This window comes from Microtus oregoni, unplaced genomic scaffold (genome assembly GCF_018167655.1).
Source record: "Microtus oregoni isolate MIOR12 unplaced genomic scaffold, Mior012 000000F_ref0000247, whole genome shotgun sequence".
Lineage (NCBI taxonomy): Eukaryota > Metazoa > Chordata > Mammalia > Rodentia > Cricetidae > Microtus > Microtus oregoni.
Genome location: NW_024543059.1, coordinates 45,399,994 through 45,412,374, shown reverse-complemented (window position 1 = coordinate 45,412,374; position 12,381 = coordinate 45,399,994). Strand labels below are relative to the sequence as shown.

Here is a 12,381-nt window from a genome sequence, read left to right as displayed (position 1 = left end):
ACCATAGAAACAAAGGCAGAAACCTTTCGAGTCTGGCTCCAAGGACGCCATTCGAACCATAAAAGCTCCCTCCATGGCTCCCCTCCTCCTCCTTCTCTCCTTTAGAAGCTTCTCTGTCCCTCCTTCTCCCTCTTCCCCTCTCTCTCCTTTTTTACTCTCTCCGTTGTCCCTTACCTCTCCATATTGTGTGTCTCTCTCCCTCTTTCCATCTGTCTCTCCCCACCTCACCTTGCCTCTGGATCTTGTTTCTCTGCCTCTCCTACTCTCTTCTCTATCTCCTCTCTCCCGTCTCTGTCGTGTGTGTGTTCATGTGTGTGCCTATATCTATGTGTATGCCCGTGTGTGTCTGTTCTATGTGTGTGTCCCTGTGTGTGTGTTCACGTGTGTGCCTATATCTATGTGTATGCCCGTGTGTGTCCCTGTGTGTGTGTGTGTTCACGTGTGTGCCTATATCTATGTGTATGCCCGTGTGTGTCCCTGTGTGTGTGTTCATGTGTGTGCCTATATCTATGTGTATGCCCGTGTGTGTCTGTTCTATGTGTGTGTCCCTGTGTGTGTCTATCTGTGTGTGTCCCTGTGTGTGTGTTCATGTGTGTGCCTATATCCATGTGTATGCCCGTGTGTGTCTATCTGTGTGTGTATCTGTGTGTGTGTTCATGTGTGTGCCTATATCTATGTGTATGCCTGTGTGTGTCTATCTGTGTGTGTCCCTGTGTGTGTGTCTGTATCTGTGTGTCTGTCTGTCTGTGTATGTCTCTGTATGTATATGTGTCTGTATTTGTGTGTCTGTGTGTATGTGTATGTGTCTGTCTCTGTGTGTATGTGTCTGTATCTGTGTGTCTATGTGTCTGTATGTTGGTGTGTCTCTGTGTGTGTATGTGTCTGTATCTGTGTATCTGTGTGTGTCTGTGTATCTGTGTGCCCGTGTCTGCATGTCTGTGTGTGTGTCTGTATGTATTTGTGTCTGTATCTGTGTATCTGTGTGTGTCTGTGTGTCTGTCTATCTGTGTGCCCGTGTCTGCATGTCTTTGTGTGTGTCTGTATCTGTGTATCTGTGTGTGTCTGTGTGTCTGTCTGTGTGTGTGTATGTCTGTGTGTGTCTCTGTATGTGTATGTATCTGTATCCATGTATCTGTGTGTCTGTGCTGGCTGTTCCATTTGAACAGGTTGTCTGATTCAGGGAAGGTGGAAATCTCTTTGTCACCAGACATCATAAGGGTCATAAGCTCCTGCTTCAGCCTCTTGCCCACAGGCCCCAGGCGGCACCCCTGCTTGGCTCGGCTCCCTTGCAAACTGCGGCGGCCCTGGCGGCAGGTGGGTTGCGGTTTTGCAAGGCCATCCCAAGGATGCTGGCACTGGAACAGGAGTGCAGAGCCGAAAGAGCAACTGCTGTAAAGATAATTTCTAAGGATAATATCTAAAATAATATTTAAATCAGACATATTCACAGAACTAGATGAAGACAGTAAAGATTATACCATTATGCACCCATAAAATCCATAAGAAGAAATTCGGGATCTAGAGATTTGGCATTCACAGACTGATGCAGTAGGACCAGATTCCAGGCAGAGCCCAGGCAGAGAGCTGGAAGGCAGAAGTCGCTGAGGACATAACAAGGAGCTGGGATAGGAAATACGTTTATCTCTAGACCTGCCCGAAAGCCAGGTGCCCCAGGTAGAAGGTTACTCGCTATAGGGGGACATACATTACATTTGAGGGGTGGTTATGAACACAGGGAGAAAGTGAACAGGAGTGAGAGAAACACAAACAGAGAGAGAGAGAGTTCATCATGCAGAAATGCCAAAGCAGACTTGTGGAATCACAGGGCCATGATCTACAGACATTTCCCTTTCTGTTAAAGGGGCCCTACAAACACATACACCCTTGCACTGGATGGTCTTTTTTATCAACTTGATACAGGCTGGAGTCAGCTGAAGAAATGTAACCTCACTCAAGAAAATGTCTCCATCAAACTGATTTTAGGGAAGTCGGCTGAGCAGTTTCTTGTTCATTGATTGGTGTGACCAAGATTCAGTTAGCTGTAGATTGTTGAAAGGAGGGGCCACTTGTTGGTTCCTGGCTGCTCAGCCCCGAAATAACCACACAGATACTGTGTTAATTAAATTACTGCTTGGCCCATTAGCTCTAGCTTCTTATTGGCTAACTCTTACATATTAATTTAATCTATTTCAAGTAATCTGTGTGACTGTGGCTTACCGGGCAAAGTTCCCTTCAGCTCCAGTGGAGCTACATGGCTTCTCACCGCCTCCACCTCCTTTTTCCCAGCATTCTGTTTAGTTTTCCCGGCCTGCCTCTATACCCTACACAGGTCCAAGACAGTTTCTTTATTAACCAATGGTATTCATGCATACAGAGGGAAATCCCACATCAGCAGATGGTGCCATGTGTGACGAGGTGGTTGTGAGGTAAATAAGAAAGCAGATTGAGCAAGTTATGGGGAACAGGCCTCTATGGAGGATGTGTGCAGTTCACTGTGCCGCTCTCAGCCCAGAGACAAGCTCTCCAACACCTCTGAACGTTTGTTTAATTTTTATATTATTTGTATGTGTGATTTGGTGCGATCTCTGTGTGTGTGTGTGTGTGTGTGTGTGTGTGTGTGTGTGTGTGTGAGAGAGAGAGAGAGAGAGAGAGAGAGAGAGAGAGAGAGAGAATGTGTTTGCTCCTGTGTATGGGCATGGAGACCAGGGGAGGACTGGACCCTTCTCTATCCATCTCCACTTACTCCCTTAAGACCAGGTCTCTCAGTGAACCAGAAGCTCAGCTGGTGACCAGCGAGCCCCACGATCCCCCAACCTCGATGGGAATTTTAGGTGTGTGACACTGCTGTCTTTTTTGGTTTGGTTTGGATTTTAGAGAGAGGGTAGCCCTGGCTGTCCTGGAACTCACTCTATAGACCAGGCTGGCCTCGAACTCACAGACATCCACCTTCCTTTGCCTCCCAAGTGCTGGGATCAAAGGCATGCACCACCACCACCCAGGACATGGTATTCGTTTTTAAAAAGGTTCTGGGGTTGGAACTCAGATCTACTGCTTGCATGCCAAGCATGTTGACGACCCAGCCCCACTCCCAAGCTTCTAATGTGGCTGAAACAGTTTCAGAGCTCAGAAGTCTCTGACCCCCACACTCCCAACTGCAAAATCTCCTTCCCTTGTCCTGATGCTCCTTCTAGGGATAAACCCTGCTGTTCACAGATGCGCCAAGCCAGTACTCTCCAGTCAGGAGACAGGAGTCACCATGACTGAGCCCCTAGCGTGTCCAAGCCAACCTTCTTGTAAAGGACTGGGGTTCGCTGACCTCCCTAAGCCCCATCCGTTCCCATACTCTCTTCAGGGATCACCATCTCCTCTCAGGCCAAGAGCAGCCTGTCAGAAAAACACAGATTCATCTCCTCGGCACACCACTCAGACCCAGATTTTGGATTTGGTTGGATTCAAATGGCATTGGTGTGTCACAGAGGAGAACCAGAACAAATGCCTGGTCACCTCCTAGCTTAACTCTCCCCAACTGCTCTCTAGTCCCTTCTCTCCAGCCCCTACCCTCTGTCCTCCACCAGCTCAGTACCTGAAGTAGTCAGAGGAACCCAAATGCCAGCACATCCTGATGCTCCAATGGACCCCATGCTGGTCACCTCATGCTAGACCCTCTCAACTAGGACCACAGAAGAGTCGCCACCTCCACCTCCCTTCCTGCACACATGATGCTATGTGCCAGTCACCCTGACTAGCCCTTGTTCTAGACATGGCTGAGACCCCAGGTATCTGCACAGCCCAACACCTGAGAGACCAGAAGGCCAACGGAAGTGGGTGATGCCCCTAAGGCCGTCTCTTCCTGCTTACACCAAAAAGCCATGGAGCCATTACTGTGACAGCCTGGGCTTCCTCAAGCCCCTTTCCACCAGGGTTCCTTGGGTCACAGCTTGCTTATCTCACCCAGATTGCAGCTGGCATCTCATAAACTCTTCCTAGAAAGGGGACAAGGGAGCTCACCCAGAGCCTGACCTCAGCCTCTTCCTCTGTCAGAGTCCAGCCTTCTGGCCTTCCAGTCCCACCCAGGGTCCTCAGCTCAGCCGAGCCCACAGACTCTAAGGCTGCCTTTCCTCTGAACTGATAACAGGCTGCTGTGGACACTGTCAGGAGCTGGGCCTGCAGCCTTGGTTACCAAGGAGATGGAATGAAGCCCTCAGAGTGTTTCGTGGCACACTGTTGAGGCGCCCTGCAGACGGGGGAGGCCTGTGGCTCTTCCAGCCAGGCCACCACCCCCGCCCTTTCCCAGGCTGTCCTTCAAGGATGTTTGTCCAGCAGGCAGCCTTGGAGATGACATCTCCCGAGATCAGCTCTGTTTGCTGTCCTAGTAATAAATGTGCTGCCCCTCTTGCCGCCAACTTCTCTACTGCTCAGGACAATAAACATAAGGTCTGTGGTGGCAGATTTGTTTTCAGCCTCGGCTAACAAAGATAGCAGAAACCAACCCCGATGAGCAACCAGAGGGAGAAGCGCGGAGGATGTGACCTGGAAAGGTCCTGGTGTCCTTCTCCATGAATGACGCTGCTCTGGCACCAATAAATCTGAACTGGTTTGAGATACGGCCCAAAGACACAGGGACCAGATAAAAACTCAGCTCTACTCCTCTGTGTGGGCTTCTGATTTCCTCTCTCTGGCTCCTCCCCTTGTCGCTTCCTCCCTGTTACCCCCATATTTATGGTTTGCCCTGTCTTTTAAGTGTTGTACTGCTGACCTTCTCCCCATTTCAAGCTGAAATATCCCATGTAAGCTCTCCCAATGACGCTTGATTACAATAGCTCTATCTGTTCCTGACACATCTGTAAACAAGACCCTCTAGACACTGTGAAGAAACTGGCTGTGGGGGACCCTTTCACCGCAGGCCAGCACAGCCCTTTAAACTAGCTCTCTATTTTCTCCTGCTCTCCTTCAGTGCTCTGTAGATCTCAGTTACTTCTGCTAGCTCACTGTGGTGTAGCGGTCCTGGTAGTGGGACTAGTCACAGACTCAGCGCTGCAGTCCCTTCCTCTCATCACCGGCCTCCACCCCACCTTCCCAGGCAGCCTCTCGGGTCCACCTGTAACCACAGCATCTGCTCACAGAGCTCACAGTTAGTTTTCAAAAGTCTCTCCAGAAACTCATGATGGCAATCATGATCTATCATGGTTGATTATGTTAACATCACCCTGCTAAGTGACCAGAGGATCCCCTTCTTCAGCACACCCTGATCCACCCCCTCCTGTCAAGCACCCTCACAAGAAACAGCTAAGAAAGGATCTATGCAGCCGGGCGGTGGTGGCGCACACCTTTAATCCCAGCACTCTGGAGGCAGAGGCAGGTGGATCTCTGTGAGTTTGTGGCCAGCTTGGTCTATAAGAGCTAGTTACTATGTTCATAGCAGCTTTGTTTGTCATAGCCAGAACCTGGAAACAACCTAAATGCCCCTCGACCGAAGAATGGATAAGAAAAATCTGGTACATTTACACAATGGAGTACTACACAGCAAAAATAAAATAAAATAACGACATCTTGAATTTTGCAGGAAAATGGATAGAGCTAGAAAACATCATTTTGAGTGAGGTAACCCAGACCCAGAGAGATAATTATCACATGTACTCACACATAGGTGGTTCTTAAACATAAAGGAAAGAAAGGCAGCTTACAAACCACAATCCCAGAGAACTTAGACAACAATGCGGACACTAAGAGAGACTTACATAGATCTAATCTACATGGGAAGTAGAAAAAGACAAAACCTCCTGAGTAAATTGGGAGCATGGGGACCTTGGGAGAGGGTTGAGGAGGGGAGAGGCAGGGAGGAGAGCAGAGAAAAATGTAGAGCTCAATAAAAATCAATTTAAAAAAAAGAAGAAAAAAGAGCTAGTTGCAGGACAGACTCCAAAGTTACAGAGAAATTCGGTCTTGAAAAATCAAAAAGAAAGAAGAGGAGGAGGAAGAAGAGGAAGAGAAGAAGAAGAAGAAGAAGAAGAAGAAGAAGAAGAAGAAGAAGAAGAAGAAGAAGAAAGGGTCTATGCTACGAGGCACCCTTACTTGGTCATACTAGAAGGGAGTATCTGTTGGAACAACCTGCAAACCATGGTCAAACAGCTTTAAAAAGCAGGGGCTGCTGGACTATACATTGCAAGAGTTCCTCATTCCTAAGCCCTTTACCCTACCCATAGAAAGGGTCACAACCAGCGTTCTCCCTAGGCAGACCTCTCAGGTTCTCGTGGGAAAGAGGCTGCCCCTTGCAATGTGTGCTAATAAACAGTGCTATCTGTTGAAAGTCAGACTCCTGTCTCTTTCCTGCCTCCTGTCCTTTAAGCTGCCTCGGGTCACACATGCTCATAGCATCAGAGCCTGAAAATCTCAACCAAAGCCAAATACAACAAGATAGTAACCCAAGGTCCCGAACATGCATGCAGGACGAGCAGGTGCTTCTTCATTGTCATGGACACTGCACTAGGCGAGGTCCAACTGCAGGTACCTGAGTGGGATTTTTAAGAATCACAAATGAGATGCTCGTGTGTTTATTATTGTGGTGGGGGAGATGCTTAGTTGGTAAAATGAATGCAGTAAAGCCATGAAGACCTGAATTTCCATTGCCAGAAGCCCTGGCAGGCTCCAGATAGAGTCAGGAAGAGACCCTGTCCCAAAATAATGTAGAGGGCTGAGGGAATTGCTCAGTGTAAGAACATCTGTCTACTATTCCCCATTGAGAGGTAGGGGTGTGCCTAGAATTCCCCAGTGAGGGGCTAGGAGTTTGGCTCAGCGGTAGAGCCTCTGCCTAGAATCCCCAAGTGAGGGGCTGGGGTGTGGCTCAGTGGTAGAGCCTCTGCCTAGAATCCCCAAGTGAGGGGCTGGGGTGTGGCTCAGTGGTAGAGCCTCTGCCTAGAATCCCCAAGTGAGGGGCTTGGGTGTGGCTCAGTGTAGAGCATCTGCTTAGAATCCCCCAGTTGGGGCTGTGGTGTGGCTAGCAGTAGAATGCTTCCATACCACATGAAAACTCCTAGATTTAATCCTTACCACTGCAAAAATAAAAATTTAAACACAGACATAGATAGACACACATATGAGCACACACACACACACACACACACACACACACACACTAAAATAAAAGCAGAACTCCTTGGCATGCAAGCAGTAGATCTGAGTTCCAACCCCAGAACCCTTTTAAAAACGAATACCGTGTCCTGGGTGGTGGTGGTGCATGCCTTTGATCCCAGCACTTGGGAGGCAAAGGAAGGTGGATGTCTGTGAGTTCGAGGCCAGCCTGGTCTATAGAGTGAGTTCCAGGACAGCCAGGGCTACCCTCTCTCTAAAATCCAAACCAAACCAAAAAAGACAGCAGTGTCACACACCTAAAATTCCCATCGAGGTTTGGGGTCAAAAGAGGAGGATCGTGGGGCTCGCTGGTCACCAGCTGAGCTCCTGGTTCACTGAGAGACCTGGTCTCAAGGGAGTAAGTGGAAAGGGATAGAGAGGGGTCCAGTCCTCCCCTGGTCTCCATGCCCATACACAGGAGCAAACACATTCACCCACCACCACCACCACCACCACCACCACCACCACCACATCATACACAGAAATAATATAAAAACTAAACAAATGTTCAGAGGTGTTGTATTCAGTCTCTGGCCCAGATGGCACTCGTCACTGAGACTCGGGACAAAGGATGATTTGGGTTAGGCGAGGAGACTGTGTGTGGAATCCCTCTCTGTCATCCTCTCCCGAATCTCTGCTTCTGTGATCCAGCATCCCTGCGTGAGCCCTTTCACAGCCAGATCTCAGACCACAGGAATTCAGCCAGTGTGAGCCAGGGCCAACAGAGCAGGAAGACGTGGGTTCTCACGCCAGGCACAGTCCTTCATACAGAAGGAGCCCAGCCTACAGATTTAGGGGTGGGGTTCTGACATCCTCTTCATGCTTATAGGGTGGGAGGGGACGTGGGGAAATGAAGACTTTATAAGGCCCAAGAGACTCAGCTCCCAGTTCACCACCTATCCCTCCACACCCTCCACCATGCGGCTCCTGCTTTTGTGCCTCATCCTGTGTGTGGAGAAAGACGGTGAGAAGCTGAGGGAGGGTACAGCGGCAGGAGATAGGACCAGACACCTCTGCCTTTTACCCCTTGAGCCCAGCTCCACCTTCCAACCCACAGCCTGTTTTAGATCAGGGACTAGGCTCCTTATTTCTTGGGGTGCCACCCTGACACCCTATCTCTGCCCCTCCATGCTGCACAGACCTTTCCCACTTCTTTTGTTCCTGAATCCACCCTGAAACCTTGGATTTATCTTTGTCTTAGTCCACCCCCTAAGGAGTAAATCCTGGGTCTTCACTGTCTGTCACTGAGGGAATCCTCCACTGGAGGCCACCTTAACCCAACCAAGACATTACCGCCACCCTGTGCCCCAACCTTGATTTCTGTCCCCAGCCTATGCTGCTGGGGATACAGGTTTCATGACACATCCTGTTTCATCACATAGATAAAGAGATCTAGTCAGAGACCACAAATAGCCCCCCACCTCCTGCAATCTGAAATTGGGGTTCTGGAGTTTTCTCCTTATTCTGTCTCCGCCTGAACTTCCATCAGTGGGGTGGGGATGGTTGAAGCCTGGGCTCTTTTAGAACTGCTTTCTGGGGCCACATCCTTCCCAGTCTGCTTCCTCAACACTACTCAGGATTCTCTCCCAACAAGCAGACATCAGCCATGCGAGCCTATCTCCATTTCAGGAACTTCTTGTCCCTGAGGACCCATGGCCTTCACCCTTACCTGCCCCATACTCCTGCTCACCCCAAACTCCCTGGAGCCCATGCAGCTCCAGACACTGGTGTCATCTGTTGTCTCCCAGTCTGCTGAGGTCAGCTTCGTGCTCAGGGCAGAATATCTGTCTGCCCAGGGCCATCTGCCTCCCACATACTAGTTCATTCTAGCACCTTAATCCTGACCCCGTGCCCTCAGTCCTGGTCCTCTCCCACGTCCCTTCAGAGTCCCTTTTCCATGCCAACCCTGGGCTCTACCCAGCACTCTTTCCACAGGTGCCAGGTCCCTCACTGGGTCCAGGATCATCGGAGGCTGGGAGGGTGAGAGACATTGGCAACCCTGGCAGGTGGCTATGTTTCATGGTGTGCCCCCCCAGTGGGTGCTCACAGAGGCCCACTGCATCAGCAGGTAGGATAGGCTGGGATGTGGCTGTGGCCAGAGCCTGGCATGCTAGATGCCCTGGGATCCATCTCCCAAACACATTTGTAGAAGAAGAGCAGTGGTGGGGGTTTCTATTCTTTAAGGAAGAACATGCCACCCTCCTCTTTGGATGGCCTTGTGAGAGGTCTTGTAAGGGATCTGAGGGATGGAGGATGATCCAGGAGGCCTGTGGCAGCAGAGCTGGGACTGGCCCACCACAACCATGACCACCTGGGTCTGTCCCTGGGTCTCTCTGGGTTTCCTATCTCACTGCCCTTTGGCATACTGTTCTCTGTTGACTACGTGGGATCGTGTTTGGGTTTTGGTCTCTCCTCCTTCCCTGTCTCCATGTCTGTATGTCTCCTCTATCTGTCCCCCTCTGGGTGTCTCCCCCTCCAGATCTCTGGGTCTGGGTCTCACTCTCCCCCTCCTCTCTGCTGGCCACACTGGAGAATAGGCCTAAGTGGAATCTAGTAGACCGGAAGAGGTGTCCCCAGTGCGCACTGTGAGAGAAGTCCTCAGTTTCCCCAGACTAACCTGGCACTGGAGGACCCTGTCCACTGTGGGGACACAAAGAGAGAGGCTGGGGTGAGCTATATCTGGGCCAGTACAAAGTGTGGGCAGGGTGCTGATCAGAAACGGGTCAGACCTGGAGTTGTGGCAACACCCCACAGACCAGGGAAGTTCTGACCAGCCTTGGTGCAGCTGGGTGGCTCTCAGGTCCTTTCCCTCTCTGTTCCAGTTCTCATTCTCTCTTTACTCCCTGCCTCCCTTACTACTTTGTCTGTTTTTCTCTGCCTCTCGTCTGTCCCCAATCACTTCCTCTCTTCTCACCCCATGTCCTCGCTGCTCCCCGCGTATTTTCCCTTCTCGCTCTTCTCTGCCCCTTTCCTCCTACACCTCTTTAGCTCTCTTGTTTTAATCACATGTGTGTGGTGTATGTGTGTGTGCTGTTGGTGTGTATGCGTGAGTGTGCATTTGTATGTGAGGGCCAAAGGCAGGTGTCAGCTGACTCCCTCTCTCGCTCTCCGGCTTATGCTTCTTAACCTTTTTTATCGCATTTATTTGTTTTGTGTGTGTGAGTGTGTGTATGTGTGAGCATACATGTCGTTGCACACAACTGGAGGTCATAAGACAGCCTGCGGTCGTCAGTTCCCTCCCTCCACCACGTGGGTCCTGGGATTGAACTCAGATCATGGGGCTTGGCTGCAAGGGCCGCTACAGCTGAGCTGTCTCACTGGCCCATCTTTTTAAGTCGCCTTAATAAAAAAAATTATATATGAGTGTTTTGCCTGTATGTATTTCTGTATGTCTGTGCACCACGTATATACCTGGTGCCTGAAGACCTGAAGATGACCTGGAACTAGAGTTACAGACAGTTGTGAGCCACCATGTTAGTGCCGGGAATCAAACCCAGGTCTTCTGGATGAGCAGCCAGTGCTCTTAACCACGAAGCCATCACCTCTCCGGCCATCCTCCATGTCTGCTTTTTTTTCAATAGGAGCTCAAGCATTCAGCATGGCTGACTGTCAGGCAGCTCTAGGGATCATCCTGTGTCTGTCCTCAGCACAAGGATGCAGGCATCTGCCACTCAATCTGATTTTCATGTAGGTTTTGATGGTCCAAAGTCAGGTCCTCACGCTAGTGCAGTAAGCACTTTACCCTCCCCCTGCCCCCAGGCTATTTCCAGAGCCTGGAGGCTCTGTTTTTCCATGTGTGTCTGCCTTTCAATCTCTCCCCTTCCAGCACTTTCTTGCTGTCTCTGTCCACTCTCTCCTTCCCCGTCCCTTTCTCCTTTCATCCTCTCTTTTGCCAGGTTCCCTAGCATCAGCCTGGCAGGGCTGGATCATCAGCCTGTATGACAATGAAGACACTGGTCAGTGTGTCCCTGTCAGTCATTCCATCCACCCCCCCACTCTACAACATGAGCCTCTTAAAGACCAGATCTCTCAGTCCCGACGATGACAACAGCCACGACCCACTGCTGCAGCTAGTGAGCCAGTCAACAGCACAGAGTCCTGAGGGCGCTGAGCCTGCCCACTGAGGAGTCTGAGCTGGGAGGCCTCTGCCCGGCATCTGGCTGGGGCAGCATCAGGCCAGATGAGTGTATGCCTGTGTCAGTCCCACAAGCCTGGAGCAGGAGGCACAGTTCTGGAAGACAGTGCTGTGCACCTGCCGTGGCTGTGTTCTCTTGGCCTGCAGCTGTAAATGCAGGGCCTCTGCCTCACGTCCAGTGATGCTCTGTAAGGCAGCTAATTTGCAGAGGGTGACAGAACTCATGCTGTGTGCCGGGCACTGGAAAGGCGGCAAAGATATTTGCATGGTAAGCGGTCCCCTTTGCTAGGCTCCGAGAGGACAAGAGCAAAGGACCCTATTCTAGGCTGAGCCCCAGCCAGCACCTCCCCATCAGCTCTCCAGTGTGTCACCCTCTGCTTCAGTCCTGTCCCTCCCTCCCCACGGCACAGTCTTCTACATCCAGGGGTCTCACCTATGAACACCTTTTCTAAGGTATCTCCCAGGTGCCTGTGACCACCTTGGGCAGTCAACAGTGAGCAGAGAGAAGCCCCTCCCACACAGTGCACCAAGAGGGGTGGGATGTTGCATTGCTCCTCCTGGGGCAACTGTTTCTACTCACAAACAGAGAAGACACACACTATCCACCCCTCTTGGTGAGTTCAGGAGCTAGTGGGATTGATTAGCCTCTGGGAGCCTGAGTCTATCAAAGGCAACTGTATCACCAAAAGGCCTGCCCCCAGCATAGGTGATGACTCCGGAGTCCCCTGCAGAACTTCCAGCAGTTCCACCAAAAACCCTACCCTGTGAGGGACCTCCTGAATCCCCATGCTCACTTCAGGAAGGAGGTGTTGATATGAAGAATACAGCTCCACAAAAAGGGGCAGCCATGAAAAGGAAGCATAACTCAGACATTATGGGGTAGGATATCACAAGGTAGTGGAGCCATGGGCAGACACAAGACCTGGGACAGCAGGAGGGACACCTGTGGTAGGAGGGGGTGTTGTGTACAAGGTGAGATGAGGCAATGCCTGTGGGGGGGTACCCTATAGTATCAGGGGTGGGGCAGAGGGGAAAGCAAGTGCCAGGTCCCAAAGGGAGAGGGACAGCCTGGGGGCTTGTGACTAGGTAAATGTCAGCAGACAGAGTGTGAACAGGGA

At 50.8% G+C, this 12,381-nt stretch overlaps 1 pseudogene; it reads left to right on the top strand.

Annotated features, from left to right (window-relative positions):
* The first annotated feature begins 8,046 nt into the window (after nt 1-8,046).
* Nucleotides 8,047-11,760, top strand: LOC121464014 (annotated as a pseudogene).
* Nucleotides 11,761-12,381: the final 621 nt, after the last annotated feature.